The sequence below is a fragment of the Stegodyphus dumicola genome, chromosome X1 (genome assembly GCF_044657685.1).
Source record: "Stegodyphus dumicola isolate Sdum_Otavi_A_Nest chromosome X1, ASM4465768v1".
NCBI lineage: Eukaryota > Metazoa > Arthropoda > Arachnida > Araneae > Eresidae > Stegodyphus > Stegodyphus dumicola.
The window spans coordinates 167,631,294-167,656,997 of NC_140780.1; the positions used below are offsets into that span (position 1 = coordinate 167,631,294).

The 25,704-nt window shown below is 36.4% G+C and overlaps 1 protein-coding gene and 1 long non-coding RNA gene across 6 annotated transcripts in view; one reads left to right on the top strand and one right to left on the bottom strand.

Moving 5' to 3' along the window:
- Positions 1–25,704, bottom strand: part of ple (tyrosine hydroxylase ple) — a 133,646-nt gene that overhangs the window by 71,007 nt on the left and 36,935 nt on the right. The window lies entirely within an intron of this gene.
- LOC146993355 (uncharacterized) overlaps positions 7,594–25,704 on the top strand; it is a 76,559-nt gene continuing 58,448 nt past the window's right edge. Inside the window, exons 1-2 of one of the 4 annotated variants that reach the window (XR_015038353.1) lie at positions 7,632–8,009; positions 23,864–24,280. This is a non-coding gene — a long non-coding RNA (uncharacterized LOC146993355). Of the gene's footprint in view, positions 8,010–23,863; positions 24,281–25,704 lie in introns of those variants that run through there. The other 3 variants (XR_015038356.1, XR_015038354.1, XR_015038355.1) reach the window with 3 other exon arrangements.

Genomic DNA, 25,704 nt, shown 5'->3' on the forward strand with positions numbered 1-25,704 from the left:
AGTAGTATCTTGCAAACATTAAATCTCCTCTTCATTTGATGTACGAGGTACAGAGTGCGTTGGCTGTCATCGAAGTAGAAAACGAAAAAGGGTTTTTCCCTTTCAACCTCGAGACGTGAACCGTTTGAGATGTTTTAAAACTTTAGAGGACAGTAAAATGTCCCGGAAATTGTTAATAATATATATATTTTAGTATAATTGTATTATGTTGTAGTGTAGATATAATATAATAAGATGAATCAACTTTTTCGAGTTTTTATTTCCCATACATCAGCATTGGTTTCGAGCCAGATAAGTAAGTAAGTTTTGTTTTTTGTTTTCTGGATTCCTCTGTATCTTGGATGACTGAAAGAAGTATTTTTATTTTAATGATGAGGTTATGTTTTAGTAATAATATAAATTCGCGTCCCGCGATAGGAATTTAGGAAATAAACTTTACAAAAAAATTTTTTAAGTTATAGATTTTTGATGTATTAAAGTATAATTAAGTTTGAAATCGAAACTATTTTGTAAAGCATTTTGTTTTATTTTGAAAGTTAACTATGGAGACGTTAAAGGCTCTGAAACTTAAACGGACAGGTTTAATCACTTCTTTTGCAAAAACTGCTAATATTTTAAAAACAGAGATAGTAAAAGAAGATTTTTCTGTAGATTTAGTACGAGATAAACTAACTAAACTACAAAATGTATATTCAGATATAAAAAATCTAGATGAAAAAATACTTGATTTGTTAACTGAAGACGGGAAAACTTTACAGGATGTTGTTACTAAAGAAATCGAAAAGTCGCGAGGTGTATTTCTGATGATTTCATAACACTAACTCGGCAAATTAATGAAAAAGTGCAATTTTCAGATGAAATCAATTTAGAAACGAGACCAAATGATGGTGCTGGTATTTTTTGTAGTAAGATTAAAGAGTATAGACTTCCGAAAATCGAACTTAAGGAAGTTTGATGGGGAATTGATAAATTGGCTACCGTTTTGGTCGCAGTTTGAGAAATTCACACTGACCATGATTTATATGAAAGTGACAAATGTTCTGTTTGATTCAGTGTATGAAGCCCGGATCACGTGCTAAAGAATTTATTGAAAGCTATCCGGTGACTTCGGAAAATTATGATAAAGCTGTTTTAGCTTTGAAGGAACGTTTTGGAAAACTTGAATTATTAGTAGAAGTGTATGTTAGGAAACTAATTAAATTAATTGTTTCTAATGTGAAGGAAGATCACAAGGAAAAATTACCTCTTGATAAACTGTATGATAAAACTGAACTCAGTTGAGACCCTTAGAATCTTTATGTCTTAAATTGAGCGAAAACACATCATGGTTATTTCCGATTGTGGAATCGTGTCTCACGGAGGATGTTTTAAAGGCGTGTCAAAGGAGTTCGCTCTTTAACCAGCCTGAAGGAACTGATCTTTCTCGCCTTCCCAACTTAATAAAATATTTAAAGGCTGAAATGGAGGGTGAGGAGAGATTAAAATTGGCGCGTAATGGACTCGATGGTGTTAGTCGTAAAGAAGGATATCATGATAAAGCAAGGAGGGAAACAAAAGGTAAATTTAAATTTAAGAAACAGGCTAATGTTCCCACTGCCTCAGGTTTTCTTACAACTAAAGAACATGCTTGTATTTTTTGTGGTAAAATTTCTGATAGTATAAGTTGTTACGATGCACGTTCATTATCTCATAATGAAAGGATTTCTAAAGTTGAAAAGAAAAAATGTTTAAAATGCTTGGAACCAAGTCATATGGCAAATTTCTATAAACAGTTTGTTAGGTGTTTTGCTTGTGGTAAATCACACTCAGTTATTTTGTGTCCAGAAATTAATAATGCAACTGAACCTCCTACAGAAAAATCAGAAACAGACAACATGCACACGGCTACAGCCAGGCAAACTTGTACCGCTGACATAGCTTTAACGACTTTATGCGTAAGAGTAGCTAGTGTCAAAAAGCATAAAGCTGTTAGAGTACTCTTAGATTGTGGTTCCCAGAAATCGTATATTTTGAAATCATTAGCCACTGAATTGAGGTTACCAATTATTTCCAAAGAAAATGTTGCTCTTACTTTATTTGGAGGTGCCAAAGCAGAAGCAAAGTTGCATAGCAAATATCGGGTAAAATTATGTTCAGCCAGTCCGCGTAAGTATTCAGATCTAGAATTTGAATTTTTAGATCAAGACATAATATGTGGGGATATACCTCGGGTACCCAAGGGTCCAATATTAAATGAATTAAAACGAAACAGCATTTGGTTGTCGGATTTGGGAACAGATTGTCCAAATATAGAAATACTCATCGGTAGTGATATTTATGGGAAAATCTCACGGGATCAGTAAAACAATTAAAAGGAGGACTAACAGCAGTCTGTACAAAACTTGGTTGGACAGTTTGTGGTGCATCGGAAGAATTTGTTACTCACAAAAATAAAGATGCTTTCATTTTGTGTGCAAGTTTAGTGGGCCACGACTTTAAAATCTCTGATCGTTGGAGCTTAGAAACGATCGGAATATTAGATGCTCATCAGAATTCGCTGCTAAGGAAGAAATTGCTCACGAACAATTTTTAAACTCTCTTTCCAGAAACGAAGATGGTCGTTATTGTGTCGGATTACCTTGGTTAGTATATAACGCAGAATTGCTGTCAAATCGTCCTGTAGCAGAAAAAAGATTGTTTAGTGTCACCCGAAAACTCAAGTTTTTACATAAATTTGAAGAATATGATAAAATTTTTAATGAATGGATGGAGGAGGGTGTAATTAAAATAGTACCAGACGAACTGAATTCTAAGGGGCACTATTTACCGCATCACCCAGTATTTAAACCAGACAGTGCGATTAAGATAAGACCGGTTTTTGACGCATCATGTAAAGTTAATAGATCGCCCTCCCTTAATGATTACTTAGAAAAAGGACCAAATTTAATAGAAGAAATCCCTTCAATTTTGTTAATATTTAGAGAAAAATGCATTGGCGTAATCTCTGATATCCGGCGTGCATTTTTACAGATTGAATTTCGGAAAGAAGATAGGGACATTTTAAGATTTTTATGGTGGGAGAAAGATAATGTGCTGAAGATTTTCCGCCATACAAGGGTAGGTATCGGAGGAAAGTCCAGTCCTTTTCTATTAGGGGCGATTATTTCGGTTCATTTGGCACAAGTACCAAAGAACAAAGTTCTATTGCTCAGAAATTAAATAAATCCTTTTATATTGATAATTGCGTGACTTCTGTTGATAACGAAAAGGAGCTTGTGAACTTTGCGAAATATTCTGCTGAATTATTATCTGAAGCAAAAATGGACTTACGTATGTGGACTTATGGCCCAGCACAAAAAGATGTGGAACTAACCCAAAGTGCTTTGTGCACTGAGTCTACAATGGAGAATTCTGTACCAGTTTTAGGGATTATGTGGGACAGAAGAGAAGATAGCCTTTATATATTGAAATTAAGATTATATTGATTTCGGATAACTTGTCTAAAAGAGAGGTTTTTTTTCATTAACGCAAACAATGTTTGATCCTTTGGGTTTCTTGACACCTGTTTTATTTCCTGCAAAATTACTGCTACAGAAAATTTGGGCAATAAAAGCAGACTGGGATACTCCATTACCAGATAGTATCAAAAGTACGATGTGATATAATAAATAACGAATTTTGAATAAGTTGAGAATACCACGACGTATAGGTTTTGGAGATAGAAGTTCCTGGACACTTCATGTATTTTGTGATGCTAGCCAGCATGCTTATGCCACAGTAATGTTTTTGAGATGTGAAACTAAAGAAGAAACATTAGTCAGTTTTGTAGTGGCTAAGTCAAGAATTGCAACCTTAAAAGAGCTTACTATTCCCCGTCTAGAACTTATGGCATGTCTTTTGGACGCGCGTCTTTCCAAATATGTGACAGAAGCTCTTACATTAGATGACATCCCAAAACATTTTTGGACCGATTCCACCATGGCCATATCTTGGATTCAAAGAAATGATGCGTGAAGGACTTTTGTGGGCAATCACGTGAAGGAAATTTGCGCTTTCACTAAAGTAAATCAGTAGTCATATGTACCGGGTCCTTGTAACCCAGCTGATTTATCTTCTCGTGGTTGTTCCCCTCTTCAGTTTTCCGAATTAAATTGGTGGAGAGGGCCGGTTTGGCAAGGCGCTAGAGATAGCTGGCCAAAATTAGAGGTTAAGCCAAATGAAACTTTAGTTTTTTTTCAGAGAGCAGTAAAGGCATAAATTTAAATGTAAATCTTAGTATAACTACAAAAGCGGATAAAGTTAAGTGGTGTGAGAAGTTCTCTAAATTTTCAAAAATGTTAAGAGTTTTAGGTTGGATTAAGAGATTTATCAAAAATTGTGAAAAGAAAATTGTAAATAAAGAGTCTTTCCTGTTTGCTTCCGAGATACAGGAATCTAAAATCATACTTCTTTCATTTGTTCAGGGAAAGAGTTTTTCAGAGACTTGAGACTCCATCAATGGTCTTTTGACCGTACGAGATCAGAGTAGCTTAAGAAGAGCAAAAACGAAAAACACCGAACAAAATGATTCTTATGCCTTCCGGTACCCGATTTTATTACCTTCTAAGCATTATATTGTTGACTGTTTAATTAGAGACTAGCATTTAAAGCATTCTCATGCCGGCGTACAAGAGTTAACTGTTATAATTAGAGAAGAATTCTGGATCATTGGTGCAAGACGCCGAATTAGATCGGTGGTGAAACAGTGCGTCCGTTGTAAACAATTTTCAGTTAAACCTCCAGCTACTGCACCCATTCAGTTACCATTGACAGAGTTCGAGATGCTTTCGCATTTGAAGTTACCGGCATTATGTGGCTCTCTGATTCTCAGAAATAAAAAAAAGCCTGGGTAGTGCTATTTACATGTGCTGTGTATCGATGTGTACATTTGGAGCTAGTGACGTCCGTAAGTACCGAATGCTTCATTCAAGCGTTTCGTCGGTTCATAGCCAGAAGAGATTGTCCATCTATAGTTTACTCAGACAACGGCACAAATTTCGTCGGTACATCTGCATTGCTGAAAACGGTCGACTGGTAAAGGTAATTGCTCAGGAAACTTTGCATCCCATCACCTGGAAGCTCATTCCGCCCACTGCTGCTTAGTGGGACGGATGGTGGGAGCGTCTAATCCGTACAATCAAGAATTTGATTGCTGCAGTCAATTACGATTACGAAGAGTTACTCACCATCATCTGCGATGTGGAAGCCGTAATAAACTGTCGACCACTTACCTATGTGTCAAATGACTCTGAGGATCTTCTACTATTTACGCCTTCCATGTTCTTACAGGACATTAAGGTTTCAGGTACAGCAGATTTGGATACTTTAGATCGAAATAAACTCTTGGCTCGTCAGCGTTTCTGCCAGGAGCTTCGAAGCCGTTTCCGAATGGAGTATCTTGGACAGTTAGTACAAAAGCATGGACAAAAGGACTGTGAATTAAAAGTTGGAGACATCGTGCTAATAGGTTGTGAGAACCTTAAAAGAGTGAACTGGCCAATCGCTCGTACATGGCCCTCTATGGAGCTGCAATCTGGGCAACTCCAATGAACGAAAGGGAAAGGAAATTGCTCAGTAGTATACAACGCCCCTTCCCTCTAGCTATTACAAAAGGATACCGTACAACAGCGACAGCGGCAGCCACAGTACTGGCGGGACTTTTGCCATTACATATTCGAGCAGCACAAGAAGCAGCAGTAACAACTGTCCTCCAATTACATCTCTGCACTACTTTTGGACCGCTATGCTATGATCCAGAGGAGTATGAAACAAAATGTCTCATTGAACTGTGAACACTACAATACGTTTAAAATTATCAAGAGGATTAAACCTCTGGCCTGGAAGGCAACCAGCAACTGAGTAAAACTTCTAAGGTAAGCGGCCTGCTTCGACTAACTGCTTCCTCTCTCTCGCTTGGCAAAAAGCCACAACTTAAATACTTGGCATTCGCCAGACAAACTTTGCGTAAATACGTTAACGCTTATAATTCTGGCCGGAAGTAGAAAATAAGAAGTGATAGTAAAGATTTAAAATAAAATAAACTTAAGATCCTTACAAGGGGTTATAGCACACACCACCTCTCAGCACAGCCCCCATGAAGAAATAAGGCCAGTAAATGTCATCCATTCGTCTAACTACGAAAAAGGAGTCTCGGCCCACACATCATGGAAAGATGACTCTGACACAAAGGATCAAACTATGTTTATACGAATGGTTCAAAAGTAGACGGACAAGTAGGCTGTGGCCTTATAGTAACTAAGAGCAAGGAAACGCTGATAAAATGGAAAGGTCATATGGGACACAATAATTCAGTTTTCTAGGCTGAAGCAATTGCGATTCGCAAAGCTATTGAGTTAACAAGCCCTCCAGTAGGATCCACTATTAATACTCTTACAGACAGCCTCTCGGTCATATATGCCTTACGAAATCCCAGACATCCTTTTCCTATCATAGCGGAGATTCAGGACATGCTGAAGGAGCTTTCGCCGACAATCCTCATATCTTGGATAAAGGCGCATGCCGGCATTCAAAGTAATGAGGAAGCCGACAGGCTAGCAAAAGAAGTAGCTCAGAATATCAATGCACAAAGCGTTATTACCAAACTCCCGTGGTCTCACCTTAAAAAAGAGACAAGGACAGCAGCTCAGCACCAGTGGCAATGGGAATGGTACACTACCGAACAAAGCAGGAAGACCTATGAATATTACCATAAAGTTTCGCTCGATCGTCTTGAGTCATCCCCACACGAGATTTGTGACGGGGCACGGGCCATTCCCCTCCTATTACTATGAGCGAGGAATTGCAAATACTGAAAGTCGTGTCTGTGGAGGCATTGGCAAACCAGACCATTACTTGACCCAATGCCCTCTAACCGCACAGTGGCATGTGTAGCTTCCGGAACAGGCAATTTCTCATAAGCGTTATCTGATCAAACAGCATTTCGCATCAAAATATGCAAGATAATTCAGGAACTGGAGGAATTGGGAACAGATTTGTGCAGTGTGGAATAGTCCCTTCTCTCTCTCTCTCTTTTTTTTTACTGTATATATTATGAAACATGTATGTATTACGGCCCACTGTATATATTATGAAACACGTATGTATTATCGCCAATGAAAATTATTATGAACTATGTATGTATTATCGCCAATGAAAATTATTATGAACTATGTATGTATTATGTAACTGGCTCAATATATTATGATCTATGTATGTATTATGTAACTGGCTCAATATATTATGAACTATGTAAGCAAGTATGAACTATGTAAGCAGCTGTGAACTATGTAAGTATGTATATGTATGAACTATGTAAGCACGTATTATGAAAGATCTATGTATTATGAACTATTTGTATAAAAGCATGTACTATGAACTATGTAACTATGTAAGCATATATTATGAACTATGTAACTATAAGCATATATTATGAACTATGTAAGCATGTATACAGGATCAATGTGTGCCCTTATAGGGCCCATGAGGTGTTGCCCCGGATAGTTGCGGAACCTGGACTAGACCCGAATAGTCTAAGTAAGCCGCACGGGTGTCCAGATTCTGCTCTCAACTGTCAACTGTACGTAAACTGTGTGTGCGTAAACTGTGTGTGTTCCTGTACTAAGGATACCATTAGTTGATTTTTGATTTTGTTTCGGAAAATCAAAAAGGTGGGAGTGTTGTGAAACTGATTAGTAGTATCTTGCAAACATTATATCTCCTCTTCATTTGATGTACGAGGTACAGATGGCGTTGGCTGTTATCGAAGTAGAAAAAGAAAAAGGGTTTTTCCCTTTCGACCTCGTGACGTGAACCGTTTGAGATGTTTTAAAACTTTAGGGGACAGTAAAATGTCCTGAAAATTGTTATAGTGTATATATAATTGTATTATGTTGTAGTGTAAATATAATATAATAAGATGAATCAACTTCTTCGAGTTTTTATTTCCTATGCATCAGCATTGGTTTCGATTCATCATCATACTACCCAGATAAGTAAGTAAGTTTTGTCTTTTGTTTTCTGGATTGCTCTGTGTCTTGGATGAGTGAAAGAAATATTTTTATTTTAATGATGAGGCTATGTTTTAGTAATAACAGTCCTTGGTTCAACTCCCGGCAAACATATAAAGGATTTTGCTCTCTATAAAGTGTCGATATATTTATAGGCATAACTTTTCTGTGTGCAAATAAAAGATGGCAAATCCTTTGTAAATGTAAATTTTTTAGTGAATAAGTACGTTGACACGATTTTAATATTTGTTCTTAACAGAAACAAGGAAACAAAAATGTTTAATGGAAGGACTAACAATATATCCTATTATGTATAAGACGGCGTATAACAATGAATTTATTTGATCTCACAATTCATATATTCGTACTTGTCCAAAAACAAATACTCTTATGAATTTTTGCAGTATGAGTAATTGCTTTGTTTAGAAATATATTTATACGTGAATATCATTCTGATTGATCGATGAGCAGCTACAATCCGTGATGTATCTTGTAGCATTTCTCCAAGGCTACAGATTTTTGATAATCGAAATGCCATCAGGTGTCAAACTTTAATAAGAAATAAGTTAATAATTATTTACATGTGCATTTTTTTTTGTGTGCGGGCGAAAAATTTAATAAATAAGAGAAAGAGAGGTTGTCATTATTTATTCTCAAGTTTGGTCACACCTGGAAAGTTTTCATAATTTGTTGTATTTTAGTTTAATTTCAGTAATTTGTCTAATAAGTAATTAAACATCTTAAAATTAATGTAAATAAATTGCAGTCTGAAAATTTAATATTTAGCTCTCAGTATGTTTGAATTACAAATTGTACCCAGTAAAAAGTAGTATTAATCTAAAGTTTATAGGTAACCAAACTTTAAGATTGCAAATAGCAAATAAATATAAATATAAATATTTCATTTTTGTGCTAAAATTATTTATGTATATTTTCATAAATATTTAGTAAGCCAGATTTAAAATTTAGTTAAAATAATCTTTATTTTATTTTATTGAACAGTTTCTTCTTGTTAAAATAAATAAATAAATAAAAATAAAATTCTGACCATTAGCTGTTTTCAAATCATGTGCTCACCCTCCATACAGTTTGAATTTGAGACACGGTTTTTTGTTATTAAAGTCGTATTTTAATTCAGAGGAGAACTATTAGAAGTAAATGGTTAATATTTAAAAGTTTAGTCATACCTAGAAATTTACGAAAAGGTTCGTTAAGCAGAATCCATTATGGCCATTTAGGAGCAGAAACTGCAAAAGTAAAGCATGAGAAAAGTTATATTAGCCAGACGTGTCAAAAGAAATTAAAGATTTGGTTGTTAATTGCCCGATATATCTGAGTTTCAAAAAAGGTTACAGTAAAGAACCGATCAGATCTAAAGAAATACCAGTTGACCTATCAGAAATATTGGAAACGTATCTCTTTTACTTTCAAGGCTGAGATTATTTAATAGCTGAAGATTACGTCAGCAGTTATTATTATGTTGCAGTAGGGTCTTTGAAAGACTTATCAAATGTAGCTAGGATACTGTAGCTATTGAAACCATATTTTTGTAACATATGATATCCCCCCCAAAAGAAATAGTATAATCAGGCAAGGTTCACAATGTAACTGCAGAACATTTAAAGAATTTGCTAGGAAAGAAAATTTTGAAACCAGAATTTCAAGTCAAGGCTAGCCATAGTTAAATGGTAGGATTGAAACACATATTTAGATTGTCAGCCGAATGTTATAAAAATCTGTCATTAACAAGAAGGATCCACATTTAGCTTAATTAAAATATAGGAACTCTACAGTTTCAACTCAAATTAAGTCACTTTCTAAATTAACGTTTGAAAGAAAATAGGAGAGGTCTGTTAACTGTAATGGAGAATTTAAACCGTATTAACTAACACATAGAGGAAAATCAATATTTATTAGGGAGATAATCATTGCGAAAAAGTTATTATGACAGGAATGCAAGTGGCGCCCGAACTAAAAAGGGTTGGATGATGATTCTCTGCACCCAGGATTTGGCCACTAGGTCCCCTAAAACCCTAGTCGCCCTTTAAAAAGGAGTGTATATAAGGTATTTCTCCCACTTCCCTAGCGAGCCTTCGTGGTTTAGTGGTTCTACACACTGAGCCTGTATTTTAGAGGTCCGTGGTTCGATTCCCGGCGATGGCGGTTGCACATTTTTCATCTTTTCTGCCTCCAAATTAGCCTAATGACTCTACAACATATCATAGCATGAGTGCAAAAGGTTAAAACTACTTTTTACCTAATGTTAACCTAATGTCTCTACAAACTAGGAGAAACCAAAAGATTGCATGCAGGATTGCAAAAACAGATAGAAAACTTTAGAAAGACAGATAGAAGAAGTAAAAACGGATAGAGGAAGAGAGACTTTTAAAGGAGCTAATCTGAAAGATTTCCCAATAAAAAATTGTAATCAGAATGAAAGGCGAAACGTTGAAGATGTTAATGAGAATGCAAGTAGAAGGAATACACCACATTTTACAGGTGTAAATATTCCTGCACGCAGTAGAAGTATTAAGATTTTGAGAGGCCCAAAGCACTTAAAAAGATTTTAGTACCCTCACATTTATCCACAGTATAACGCCTTTTTCCCCTTATCCCTTCTCTCTAGGTCTTTATTTAGCTGTACCATACATTCCAAGTAAAACCAGCAATAGGGAATTTGTGTAGCCTCCTTCCTTTGATGCCTAAGCACGTGCTAATTTTGCTCATAGGTTAATCTAGCTCCGGAATTATTGTTTAACCAAATTCTGAAAGAGATATTGGGTCGACAGATTCTGAAAATGGGCAGGACTATGTTACTTGATTTAATTATTAAAAAACTAATGACTGTAAGTACAATTTCACGGAACCAGCTAATGCAATTTCATAAAACTAGAAAATATTTGATGATTTTAATAATAAACCGAAAGCAGAGTTTAAATTGCGCTGGAGTCCACCGGAGCCCCAAATAAAAAGGCTCTGGCACTTATGTAAGTGAATCACAATTTAGCAGATAAATTTTGTTTTGATAGTAAACACGCCTTAAAAATCAATTCTAACTTCTGAATGTAGGCCTGTCCTTTCCTCGCACTGAAGCCTTGCACAGAGGTTGAGACTTTAAGGAAAGAAAAGCCCCCCAATCATATGTCAAAGGAGTATTCTCCAGGATATGCATCGAATTGATGACAGCGGATAAATTTTGTATTGCTCAAAGAACTAAAAGTAATATCCTGGTGGTGCACGTTCGACGCTAGTGACTTCCTATTGAAGAGCTCTTGCAGACTTTCTGAATGATGTAAGCAAACGGGGGGACCACTAATATATTCAGGGAAAATTTCTGCTTGACGACTAGAATTATATCAAAAGGGCATCGCAATCAGAAAGTCCTGAATTTTTCCCTCTTTATTTTCAAAGCTACACTTTTCCGTTAAGTTTCTTTCCATATCCTTATACTGTTTCTAGTATCCTCACTATTCTCCTTAGTGGAACTTTAATCATTTTATCGGCTAAGATGTTTCATAACATCTAAGTGGAATTGTAATTCCAGCCGATGCCCCTAATAAGACAAGGTCCGATGCATTTTTTCCTATTTAACTATTTAAAATTAATTTAATAATTTTGTTCACTTCCACGCCTGTCGAATTAATTTCTACCTTTTCGTTGCCCTGCGTTGGCAACACGCTTTTGAGATTTGTCGTTCGTAGAATTCGGTCGCTAAAAGCGTAGCTGGCCTGTAACGGTTGTAATTCTTATTTTATGCTTATCTGTACTCCTGAATTATTACTAAATGTTTACGTGTGAATGTTTTATTATTAAATGTATTCAGTTTGGTTTAAATAGACGTGAGTGACTGAATTTATTAAGTATGTTTAAAGTCGAAACTGCGGCATAAATGTCGGCGCCATTCTAATACGAGGAACGTAAACAAGTTTTCTGGAGGCACGGCGGCGAGATCAGATCGAGAATTCGTCAGCAGTTCAAGTACAGATAAGTGATTAAGTGATTTTTATTTCGGTTTACATCTAAATTTGATTCTTGAAGTTTTATATTTTGTAATTTTCATTTTGAACTTGAATACTTCGATTATTTATTATGGACCAAGCTACTGTCATTAGATTGCGTGGTAGGGCAAAAGCGGCCTTCACAAGGCTTCAGAATACTATTTCTTCCGATTTATCTAAAAATGAAGTAATTTTGCATCTGGAGCGCTTAGAAAGGATTTATTCAGATTTTGATAAATTTGATGCCCAATTACCAGAACAGTCAGAAATTGAAGATTTTGAATCGAAGTATTTTAGTTTGAAACTTCAGTATCAAAATTTATTGGATGTATTAAATGTGGCTAATGTGCCAAATGTTACAGGAAATTCTAATATTAGTAACTTTAAGTTACCTAAGTTAAATATTCCTATTTTTTCGGGTAACTTTAATGACTGGATGAATTTTAAAGATTTGTTTGTTGCAACAGTGCATAATACTTCTTTATCGAATATACAGAAATTTCAGTATTTAATCGGATCATTTGCTGATGAACCAGCTTCTATAATTAAACATATTCAGTTATCAAATAATTCTTATGAAGAAGCATAGGCAAAATTGCTCGCTAGGTACGATAAAAAGAAACAAATCGTACAATCGTTAATTAAAACATTTATGTGTCAAAAATGTATTTCACAGGTTGATAATGTTAATTTATGGCAATTAGCTGATACTTCCGATGAAGTTATCAGAGGTTTAAAAGCTCTTGGTGATGAAGCAACTTCTAGGGATCCATGGTTAATATTTATGTTGCTTCAAAAGGTAGATTCAGAAACTCGAAAGTTATGGGCCCAGAAAACAGCGGAAGATGATTTTCCTACATTGGAATCATTTTTTGAATTTTTAAATTTAAGGTGTTCTTCTCTCGAAATTATCATAAATAAAGAAGTGGAAGCTAAAGTTGTTGATAAAAGTAGTAATGTTAGTTCTAAAACATTACAGAATTCTAAATTTAGTAATACTAAATGTTCGAAATGTAACGGACTTCATGCGTTATATAAATGCGTTAAATTTAAGAAATTGGATGTTACTGCTAGAAAGAACTTCGTACGAAAACGAGGATTGTGTTTTTTATGTTTAAATTCACATCTAATCAAAAACTGTAATTCACGGTTAAAGTGTAATTTGTGTAATCCAAAAACGCATAATAGTTTGTTGCATGAAGATATTAAAGCTAACCACGTACAGCTTTTAAAAGCGTAAAGTAATGAAAACGAAAGCCCTCCAGAGAGAATTTCGAATGAATCATGAGAGGGTCAAGGTCAGGTAGTTGTCAGTAATACGATTCAAAATTGCAACTCGGCGATTTTGCCTACAGTTCTCGCACTCGCATTTTCATCCAGTGGCGAAAATATCGAAATTAAATTATTATTGGATTCCGGAAGTGAAAGTTCGTTTATTTCTGAACGAGCTGTTCGAAGATTAGGATTAAAAAGAACAAATCAAAGGTTACTTTTGCGTGGAATTGGCGGAGTGCCAGCTTCCAAAACTCGTGGTTCTGTTGATTTTAAAATTCAGTCAAAGTTAAATAATCAAGTAATTGATGTTAACGCATACATTTTGGATAGGTTAACTTTGCCATTGCCGGAACAAGTGATTAATGTAAAGCATATAGAATACATTAAATCTATTCCGTTAGCGGATCCGAAATTTGCTCAACCCAAAGAAATTGATTTGATTTTAGGAGCTGATTATTTTTTCTCCGTTTTAAGATGTGGCCAAATATATGGTTCGAAAAATGAGCTTGTAGCTCAAAATACAATTTTCGGTTGGGTGATTGCTGGGAAGGTCGGAAATAATATGGAAGACCCAAAAACAGCAAATTCACACTTCATAAAGTTAGAAGATAATATAAATATTGATTACGAACTTAAGCGTTTCTGGGAAATGGAGGATATTGTCGATGTTGGGAAAAAAGAATTTCTGACACATGAGGAACAATTTTGTGAATCACATTTTCAAAACACTCATGCTGTTAATTCAGATGGGCGATTTGTTGTAAAACTTCCATTTTATAAATCGCATTTGAAGTTGGGTGATTCAAAACCGGCAGCAATTTTTAGGTTGCGTTCCATGGAACGAAAATTCAAAGATAATCCGGAATTTGAAAAACAGTATAAAGATTTCATACATGAATATATGAACAGTTAGGACATATGACTGTGATTAATGATGATTTATCAAACAGATCGCATACAGAAAAGTTTTATTTTCCTCATCATGCGGTAATTAAACCTTCTAGCACAACGAATAAATTAAGAGTAGTTTTTGATGCATCCTGTAAATCTGAAAATGGTATATCATTGAATTCTCTTTTAGGGGTAGGTCCGAAATTACAAAGAGATATTTTTGAGATTTTGATTAATTTTCGATTTCCTAAAATTGTTTTCACAGCCGATGTGGAGAAGATGTATGGTCAGGTGATGGTAGCGCCTGAAGATCAGAATTATCAATTGATACTTTGTCGATACAATTCCAGTGATAAAATGCGCACGTACAAGTTGAAAACAGTGACTTATGGTCTTTCCTCTGCTTCATTTTTAGCAACTCGATGTATGAAGCAGGTAGCTTTAGAGTCTAAAGAGGAATCAGATGTATCTTGTATATTGCAAGAGGATATGTATATGGACGACTTATTGTCGGGTGCAAATACAGTTGATGATGCAGTATCTGTCTGCAAGAAAATATCTTCAATTTTACATGCACGCGGTTTTGATTTGAGGAAGTGGAATTCAAATTCGGTAGAATTCTTAACTGAATTTAAGGAACATTGTTCATTGAATTCTGATTTTGAGATATCTCCTAATTCGAGTTCGAAAGTCTTAGGACATTTTTGGAATTCAACTACTGATACCTTCAGTTTTAAAGCAACACTGCACATCAACGCACCTATAACAAAAAGACACATATTAGCAGAATCTGCTCGCATTTTCGATCCTTCAGGTCTCTTATCTACTTGCACTATATTGATTAAAATATTCTATCAAAAACTATGGTTAGTGAAAGGCGACTGGGATTCAGTTGTTCCCCAGCATATCTCAGATGATTGGTTTAAATTTCAAGAGACATTCAGTCAAATCAATAATTGTGAAATTCCGAGATGTGTCATACTTACAACGGACAGTGTTATCCAACTACATGGATTTTCTGATGCATCTTCGCAGGCTTATGCAGCAGCCATTTACTGTCTCCAAAAGTGCAATGGTACGGTTAAGGTTAATCTTTTGGTATCAAAGACTAAAGTCGCGCCTATAAAGCAAGTATCCATTCCTCGATTAGAACTTTGTGCTGCGTATTTGTTGACCAGATTAATGCGATCTCTATTGAACATTTTAAAGAAGTTTGATTTTGAAATAAATGCTTGGACGGATTCCAAGATAGTTCTGTCTTGGCTATCAGCTCATCCACGAAAGTGGAAAACTTTTGTGGCAAACAGAACATCTCAAATCATAGAAGTGATACTTATTAAACATTGGAATCATGTTCCCTCTAAGATGAATCCTGCAGACATTGCTTCTCGTGGTATTGAACCTCAACTCCTACCAAATTGTACTTGTGGTGGAATGGTCCACCATGGTTGCGTCAGGAAGAGGAAAAATGGCCTAAACATGAATTAAAATCTGAAGATGATACTGAAGTTATCAGGTTCAATGTTCCGTCTTACTTTCTTTGGGAACATGCAAGCACCTGACTCAGAACAGAGAGCTTACTAAAGCTATGTTCAATAACTGTGGGAAGTAGACAGGATACACAAGAAGGGTATACAAAACCCTTTATTTTTCTCTCTTTACAATGATTTCCGTACTTCGGAATACAAAGACCCACTACTTGTGGTCTAAACGTAAGAATATAAAAATATAACTAAACTCTAACTTAACTTTGAAATAATAAACGTGGAAGATTGGCCTTATATTAACAGGAAGCCGTATGTAGTACAGAGAACTGTTAACACTACAATACGTTTAAAATTATCAAGAGGATTAAACCTCTGGCCTGGAAGGCAACCAGCAACTGAGTAAAACTTCTAAGGTAAGCGGCCTGCTTCGACTAACTCCTTCCTCTCTGTCGCTTGGCAAAAAGCCACAACTTAAGTACTTGGCGTTCGCCAGACAAATTTTGCATAAATAAGTTAACGCTTTTAATTCTGGCCGGAAGTAGAAAATAAGAAGTGATAGTAAAGATTTAAAATAAAATAAACGTTAGTAAAACTTAAGATCCTTACATACTTCCCGCCAGAGTTAATTAGTTTGAAACTGAGGTCTAAAACGACCTTGTTGAAAACTTTTAGCTCTAGAATCTAACGCGAGGCCAATCTTTTACAAACATTTCTCACTAGAAACTAGAAATTTAAAAAAAAAGAAATTTGTTTTTACAATAGCAGCTCCCAGGACACGCAATTTTTTCATCTGTACTGCATCTAAACAGGAGATTTTTATTCAAATCTGGTTCCTTCCAGAGATCTGGAAGGAAAACTAGTTTAATGAAATGTTACACAATGAAATGGCAAGTAACATGCATATTTATATTTCTCTTAACATTCTTATTTCATTCATGACTATTTTAATTATCTCTTCCCGTGCTCTCTGACATATGTTGTAAAAGAACACCAAACACGAATGTGTTTATGTATACGTGTTCAACACTTCCTCCTACAATCAAAACACTAACGTGTTAAAATTCAACATACCAAGACCTCGTAACACACCCTAACTTCAACTCTAAACCCTGAGGTACTATTCTGAAAGTGGCTAACTCTGAAGTGTAGCGTCAGAGAGCCTAACTACATTCATTCAACCTTTAACACATATTCACCATGATTTGGTCTTTTTACAGTCACACGAATAAAAAAAATTTTTAACATTACTTTCACTTTTACCATATCACGGTATTTCTTAACATTTAAAATAACAGTTCACATTGTATATAAAAACATATTAACATGCCGTTAATTTTACGCATTTGAAAACATATATTATTAGTACATTGTTAACTTCTATTCTTTTCAAAGCAAGTGCCAATTCTTTCTACATTGAAATACTACATTTCAAAAAGTCTTTCAGACTAAAACTTCTTTCTTGACAGAATGTTTTAAATAAAATTTATACAATAACTTTTACAATATTTAAGTCTTTACATATTCCTATTATACATCAACTTTAGTTTTACGCGCGAGTAATTGAAAAACATAATACCAAAATCGGTAACAACTCATTTCTCGCCCTTTTGGCGATAAAGGTAGACCTCGCATGAGGTAAAACTTCTTGAAATCTGCCACTTGCAGTAAGAATGAAAGATTAACTTAAGTTTGCAAAGTAACATAAAATTTTTACTTATCTTTGTGATATTCGGACATTCTTTTCTGAGCCCAGTCCTGGAAGGTAGCGTAGATTCTCGTTTGATTTATCCTCCTTCTTGTGCGGGCTCGCCCTTCAGTGCCTTCCTCTAGAAGCTTTCTTTTTTCTCCAGTTCGGTCACCCTTGAATACCTTCTTTTTCGCCTCTGCCTGTGGTCTTGGCCGTTTGATGGCAGCTGGTCTTGGCGGAACCGGAAAACTTCTTTCGCGTTCCTGCTTGGACCTCGTTGCTGGCCGTTCAAATTTTCCTTGTAACTTTTCCTCCGCCGCTGGTGGCCCTTCCGCAGTTCGACGACATTTGCTGCGGAGAGTCCTGTCGGATGAGTAGATCTTCCGTTTTAGAGCCGGGTTATAGTTGCCGTCATTTCTCCTGGCTCTCTTTGCATACGTCGTCTTTCTCCCTTCTTCATTTTGGGGGTGTTCGTGAGCTCTCTTTTCTGGACGGTGGAACGGCTTCTTTTTCTTGTTACCTTTAATTTTCCCGCGGGGAAACTTTCTTTTCACTTGCTCCTGCCTCTTAATGGCTTGCCCTTGTACTTGTCGTTGTTCCACCACTGGAGCTTGTGCCTGCCGTGTCTGCCGTGCCGGATCCTGCAAAAGATCTGTAAATATTTGCATTTTTATTACGATCATAGTAGGGTTTGATTTGATCAATGTTTGCGGAGCAGGTTTCACCATTCCTGGCTTTTAACACTACTACAGCGTGAGTTATTTTTTCTCTGACATATGGTCCTTCAAATCGTGGAAAAAATTTGGCAGTTTTATCTTCTGGTGCTGAAGAAAGTGAATGCTTAATTTTTAATGCTTCATCCCCTACTTTATAAGTCACTCCCCGTCGTTTCAAGTCATAATATAGCTTTTGTTTTCTCTGTGCTACTTCAGTATTCTTTTTTGCTTCTTTAATTAGTTTTTCTATATCACCCATTTTAAATTCTGGGGCTCTTTGTTGCACATAAAATAATTTATCTAACGGCGTTATAATCTTTCTGCCTAAAAATAACTCAGCAGGAGTTTTGCCCGTTGTATCATGTTTTGCGGTCCTAAGGGCGAAAGCAAATTCATTGACATAGTTATCCCAGCTTTTATGAAAGTTTTTAACATAACTACGGATAATTCTCACTATATTTCTATTGACCCGTTCCGCTATATTTGATTGCGGCCGATACGGGACCATTTTTAAATGACGTATGCCCAGTTTTTGGAACATGTCTTCAAATACATTACTTACAAATTGAGGACCATTATCCGATATAACTTTTAGGGGCGCCCCGTATTTTAAAATATATTTATTTAAAATAGAATCAGTAACTAATTTCGCGGAGGCTCGTTTTAAGGGAACAATTTCGGTCCACTTACTAAAATGATCAACCATAACAAGGAGATAGCGACTTTTATTTAACTGACTTTTTGGGAAAGGTCCCAATAAATCGATGCCAATTATTTCATTTGGAAATTCGGATTTAATACTATTTAGAAACCCGGCCGGGCGGAAATTATTATAATTAACTGCTTGACATGTTGGGCAGGACTGGACATACGCCCTTCTTAACTTTTGCAGTTCAGGAAAATAGACTGCCTCGCGTACGCGTTGTATAGTTTTTCGAATACCAGCATGAGAAGCTAAAGGGCTGTCATGCAACTCCTGCAGGATATTTAATCTAAGACTAGCTGGGATAACAGGTCGAAATTCGTTGTTGGAATTTGTAGTTTTTGTATAAAATAATAGACCATCTATTAGTTCGTAATGGGCCGCCCTATTTCTTATCGCCACAATATCTTGGTGGCTAAAATTTTCAGGATCCTTTAAATACTCATAAATGCTTCCAAATTCAGGATCCTTACCCAGTTCGGTTATTACAGTTTCTCGGGAATTTATTGTACATGCTGTGAGCATTGCCACCTTTACAGTATTACCTTCTTCATCTATTTTAATTCTGGATAGGGCATCTGCTACGATATTTTCCTTTCCGGGGGTATGCTTGATTACCAGATTATATTCTTGTAGCTTGAGTGCCCATCTTATTAACCTTGGGGATAAGTTTTTCCCTGAGTACAATCTAGTTACCGCCGCATGATCAGAGTACACTGTTATTGGCGCCTTTCCAAAACAGACTCGGAACTTTTGCACTGCTAACAGAACTGCAAGTGCCTCTCTCTCGGTAGCGGAATAGTTTCTTTGTGTTTGATTTAAAGTTCGGCTAAAAAATGCCACGGGCTGTTGATTTTGCGAAAGTACCGCTCCTACCGCATAATCCGAAGCATCCGCTAAAATTTCTAAATTCTCATCCTTTTCAGGAAATTTCAACACAGGGGCTTGCGTTAATGCTTGTTTTAATTTTTCGAAAGCACTATTGGCTTCGGCCGTCCACGAGAATCTTGCCTTTTTCCTTTTTAATTTTTTACAATGGTTCAGCAATAGCTGCAAAATCTTTTATAAAGGACCTATAATATGAACAAAGTCCTAGAAAAGAAGAGAGCTTCTTCGCCGTGTTCGGAGTCGGATACTTTTGTACAGCGATTATTTTTGATTCGTCTGTCTCGATTCCTTTCTGAGATATTTTGTAACCTAAATATTTTAATTCAGGGGCTGCAAATTTGCACTTTTCGACATTAACTTTTAGACCGGCCTCATTTAATAAAGAAAACACCTGTCTTAAATCCTGTACATGTTGGTCGAGATTATCACTAGTAATAATGATATCGTCTAAATAGATAAATGTGGACTTTCCAAGAACAGGCCTTAACACAATGTCCATACATCGCTGAAATGTTGCCGGTGCGCCTGTAAGGCCAAACGGCATACGCAAAAATGCATAAGTGCCAGACTTGGTTATAAAAGCAGTCTTAGGCACGTCCTCAGGCCTAACCCCTATTTGAAAATAACCAGTCGTTAAGTCTAAAGTCGTCATATATTTGGTGGATGTTATGTTCCTTAGAATTTCTTCAATAATAGGTAACGGATATACCGGATATTTAGTTATGGAGTTTAATTTACGGTAGTCAATTGCGAATCTCCACCTTTTTGGATGTGTCAATGGATAGTCATTATTTTTCTTACATAAAACCACCGGGCTGGCATAACTACTTGAGATGGGCGTTATGATCTTTTTACGTAGCATATCGATGATATGCCATTCTATAATTTTTCCTTATTCTTATCATACCGGTATGCTTTGTGGCGAACTGGCATTGAATTTCCGGTGTCAATACTATGGTTAGTAACCTGAGTAAATCCTGGAATATCACTAAATAACGAAGCAAATTCACTTACCACTTGTCGGATTCTTCGTTGCTCTTCATTAGGCAGGTGGTCAAGGTTTAACATCGGCGGTTCAGCCTTTTCTTCTCGAACTGGTTTCATTGTCAGCTTAAGGGACGCTTCATTAAAATCTAGCGTTGCTTGTGCCTCTGAAAGAAAATGTATTCCTAAGGTAATATGTGCTTGCAGATTCTTTACTATGAAAAACATAACCTTTACTTGTTCGTCCTTGATACGGACATACAGCGGTAATTTACCTATACACTTACATCTTTCTCCTTGCGCAGCTAACACTGTCGTATTATCCGAATTATATATACGATATTTACGAAAATACTTCCTAAAGAAATCTTCTGCCACACAGGAACACTGCGCGCCTGTATCCAGGAGTGCGGTGGCTGGGATATTATTCACCAACACTTCAATCTTCGGAAGAGTCAAATTTTTCACCATTACTGTATTTAACTTGAAGGAAGAGGGGTTTTCGTGGCCTTCGGATTTCCGCACCCTCCCGTCAGCAGAAATCCGTTTTAGTTTAAATTATTTTTCATTTTTCTTTTTCCACTGGCCTTGAGACTTTTTTCCTGGATTGCTATTGAACTGTCGACGTTCGCCGGCTGTTTTTGAATGCTCGGGTTTCCTTGCCCACTGATTCGCTTTGCTTCCGTAGCCGTGTGCTTGAGTTTGCTGTAGTCTTGGCACACCAAATTCGTTTCGCTGTTGATATTGGCGTCTTCTTTCAATGTCCGCCGTTCTTCTACTTTCAAACTGGAATGCGAGCTCAAATAACTTTTCCAGTGTAGTCGGATTTCTTAATTCAACAAAGTCTTGCACTTGGGGCAGTAACCTCGGCAAAATCACTTTAATTATCTCAGGATCCGGACGGTTTCCATACAAGAGTTTGAAGAGGTGAATTTTTCTTAAAATAAAGCTTGAGAGATTTTCGATTCTTTGCTGATATATACTGAAAAGTTCCGTTTCTAATTTCGCACGATCCCTTACAACTAGGGCAGTCTTGAAATTTTCGTAAGTATAGGTGGGACTTCCCGCTTGACCCAAGAGACTTCTGCCTATACATTTGAACCAATTAAGCGCTTGGCCCCTCAAAGCGCTGGTAGCTAAGGTAACTTTTTGAAACTCGTGCACGGGATAGAGCATGAAGTGGTCATCCAATTTTTCCAAAAAACTGGTTACCGGTGAGTTTCCATTAAATGTTGCTTCTGGTTTCATCGAAGCGCGCATGGTCTGGACGATGTAACCAAATCCTTCCAGGGCGGCAGCTGGCATTTCTGGATTCTGAGCCGCTTCTGCAGGCAGCACAGGTTCTTCTTGAAACTCGGCCATGGTTATTCTTCTTCGTTAGGCGCCACTATCAGGTTCAATGTTCCGTCTTACTTTCTTGGGGAACATGCAAGGACCTGACTCGGAACAGAGAGCTTACTAAAGCTATGTTCAATAACTGTGGGAAGTAGACAGGATACACAAGAAGGGTATACAAAACCCTTTATTTTTCTCTCTTTACAATGATTTCCGTACTTCGGAATACAAAGACCCACTACTTGTGGTCTAAACGTAAGAATATAAAAATATAACTAAACTCTAACTTAACTTTGAAATAATAAACGTGGAAGATTGGCCTTATATTAACAGGAAGCCGTATGTAGTACAGAGAACTGTTAACACTACAATACGTTTAAAATTATCAAGAGGATTAAACCTCTGGCCTGGAAGGCAACCAGCAACTGAGTAAAACTTCTAAGGTAAGCGGCCTGCTTCGACTAACTCCTTCCTCTCTGTCGCTTGGCAAAAAGCCACAACTTAAGTACTTGGCGTTCGCCAGACAAATTTTGCATAAATAAGTTAACGCTTTTAATTCTGGCCGGAAGTAGAAAATAAGAAGTGATAGTAAAGATTTAAAATAAAATAAACGTTAGTAAAACTTAAGATCCTTACAAAGTAAAGGCCGAACAAAGATCTGATCCTACTTTTATTTCTCATATACGTGAATCGAATGATTTATTAGCTAATTTGTTCGAGCATTATTCTTCGCGTTGTAAAATTGTTCGTATTCTGGCTTACTGCCAAAGATTTATTACTAATTGCAAGAAGCATCATGTTACTCAGAACATTTCACGTAGTGGCATTAACTCCAGCTGCCTTATGCCGCTAACATTTCTAGAGATTCGAGTAGCAGAAAATTTCATTATTAGTTGGAGTCAGAATTATTATTTCAAAGACGATTTACAATGTATTAAAGAAGAGAAACCTTTACCCAAGAAGAGCCAACTACGTTCTCTATATCCCTTCGTAGATAAAGATGGTCTCTTACGGGTGGGAGGACGTCTTCGAAATTCATCTTTAGCATTTAACATCAAACATCCTGTCATACTTCCTTCTCGATATAAATTTAGCGAATTACTAGTGAAAGAACTTCATATTACTTACCTTCATGCTGATCCTTCTTTATTATCACACCTCATCAGACAATCTTACTGGATAATTGGAGGAAAGAGACTGATACGCAGTTGTGTCAACCATTGCTTAATATGTCATCGATTTAAAGCTGCTTCAAATCGGCAATTGATGGGTGACTTACCTGAACATCGTGGGACTTTGGAACATCGTGTGACATTTTACGTATCTGGTGTGGATTACGCGTGTCCTATTACCATGAGGATTAATAAGGGTCGTGGTTCTAAAACAGCAAAAGGCTATATAGCTCTGTTTGTTTGCTTGTCGACTAAAGCTGTGCATATAGAAGCAGTCAGTGACCTGACGGCAGACTCGTTTATCGCTGCACTTAGACGTTTCATTTCACGTCGCGGTGCACCACCGCATATTTACAGTGACAACGGTACCAATTTTGTAGGAGCATGCCGAAAACTACAAGAACTAAATCAGATTTGGTCTTTCTTGTATGCAACAGAATCGGTTTCCCAAGAACTAAGTCATCTATTGAATGGCATTTTATACCGCCTGCTTCGCCTCACTTCGGAGGAATATGGGAAGCCGGCATTCGCTCAGCGAAATTTCATCTGAGAAGAGTATTGAAAGAGACTCTTTTAACCTACGAAGAGTTGTCAACGCTACTTACCCAGATCGAGGCTATTTTGAATTCACATCCACTTACTTACGTGAACGATACTGATATTGACTCTATTAATGTTTTAACCCCTTCTCATTTTATTACAGGTGATACTTTGACTTCCTTTCCAGAGACACATCAGTCTGTGGTTCTTGCACGGTGGTTCTTGAGATGGATCTCCACCTCTAGCTTGGCCTATAGAACGGATCATCGATGTCCATCCGGGAAAGGACGGATTAGTTCGCGTCAAGACTAAAACTGACCAATTAATAAACTTTCACCTTTGCCTGTGTATCAGGACTAAACCTGATAGGGTGGGAGTATGTTCACTTCCACGCCTGTCGAATTAATTTCTACCTTTTCGTTGCCCTGCGTTGGCAACACGCTTTTGAGATTTGTCGTTCGTAGAATTCGGTCGCTAAAAGCGTAGCTGGCCTGTAACGGTTGTAATTCTTATTTTATGCTTATCTGTACTCCTGAATTATTACTAAATGTTTACGTGTGAATGTTTATTATTAAATGTATTCAGTTTGGTTTAAATAGACGTGAGTGACTGAATTTATTAAGTATGTTTAAAGTCGAAACTGCGGCATACATGTCGGCGCCATTCTAATACGAGGGACGTAAACAAATTTATTAGATTTCCCTTTACCTATTTACATTTTCTTAAGTTAAATTTATTATTTAGTTATTTTAATTTTTAGCTATTTTATTTATTTTTTCCTTTCCTTCCTCACAGTATTCCATAGGGCTCTCCAGCACTTAAGACCTGACCGAAAGTACTGCTTTTTCGTTTACACTAATTTAGTCAATAGTTCCAGTCTAGTGATTCTAGATTTTGAATGCAATAGAAATTTTACACAATGAGCTGTAACGCATTATGTAATTCTTTCAATATATTTTAATTATGCTTTGAAATGGACTATAGTGAAGAAAAAAATCAGCATAAAATCATCTTACTGTTTAGGAATAAAATACGGAGAATGAATTAAAAATCAGCTTATTTCTTTCCTTCGGATCTTCTCAGTTATATATGTATTATTTTTGGTATGTTACTCTACATTTCAGTTTAGAGTGCCAGTATTGATGCTAGTTCAAATGTCATTGTTTCATTATTCATATTTTTTTCTCTCTCTGCTTATGCATTAAGACATGACGAACCTTTTCTCAGAAAACATCGGAAAAGCTCAAGAAAGAGCTTATTTAATACTTCGAAGAAGGAATTGCCTGTAAAAAAGGCCTTAGGCCCGGCTCAGCATTTTCGGCAACCTAAGTGATAAGTTCAGTTGGTGCCTCATATAAATTAAACATACTAACAACTCTAACCGAAATATGGCCTTATTTGGTTCGTCGCCTGCGGACTCCCTCATAAAATCAGTGGGAAATTGAAATTGAAAAAAATGAAATTGCTTACACTGATAGTTCGACCCGGGCTTACTGCATGGGCTTTTTTTTCTCTTTCAAAGTCCTCTACGAAGAGATCCCTTTCCTTAAGAAAATAACCCTAGTGCGCTTTACCATAATAAAAAATACAAAATTATAGGAAGAGAAGTAATGAGAAATAAGAGCTGTTGCTTTCTCTCTCTGTTGCAAAGAAATTCCTTAATTTCAGTCAATTCATTTGACAGGTGTACAATCTTACGATATGCTTTTATTTTATGAATTAATTTTGGAATTATGATTAAGGTTTATAATTAAGTCTCTGAATGCTTCAAGAAAGAAAGGAAGAATTAAAGGAATACTTTCCTTCGCTGCCCGCATTTTTTAAATAAAATTACTATAAATAGAATTAGGCACAGATATCTGTATGGAGTTATACCAGCATCCAGCCACAGCTGACAAGAGTGAAGTGCTTTGATTTGCTTTAGTAAAAAGCTTTGATTTTATTTCGTTAGGTAGTTCCCAACAATGAATGACATCAAAGCCAAATCTGGATTCATTAGCGGCG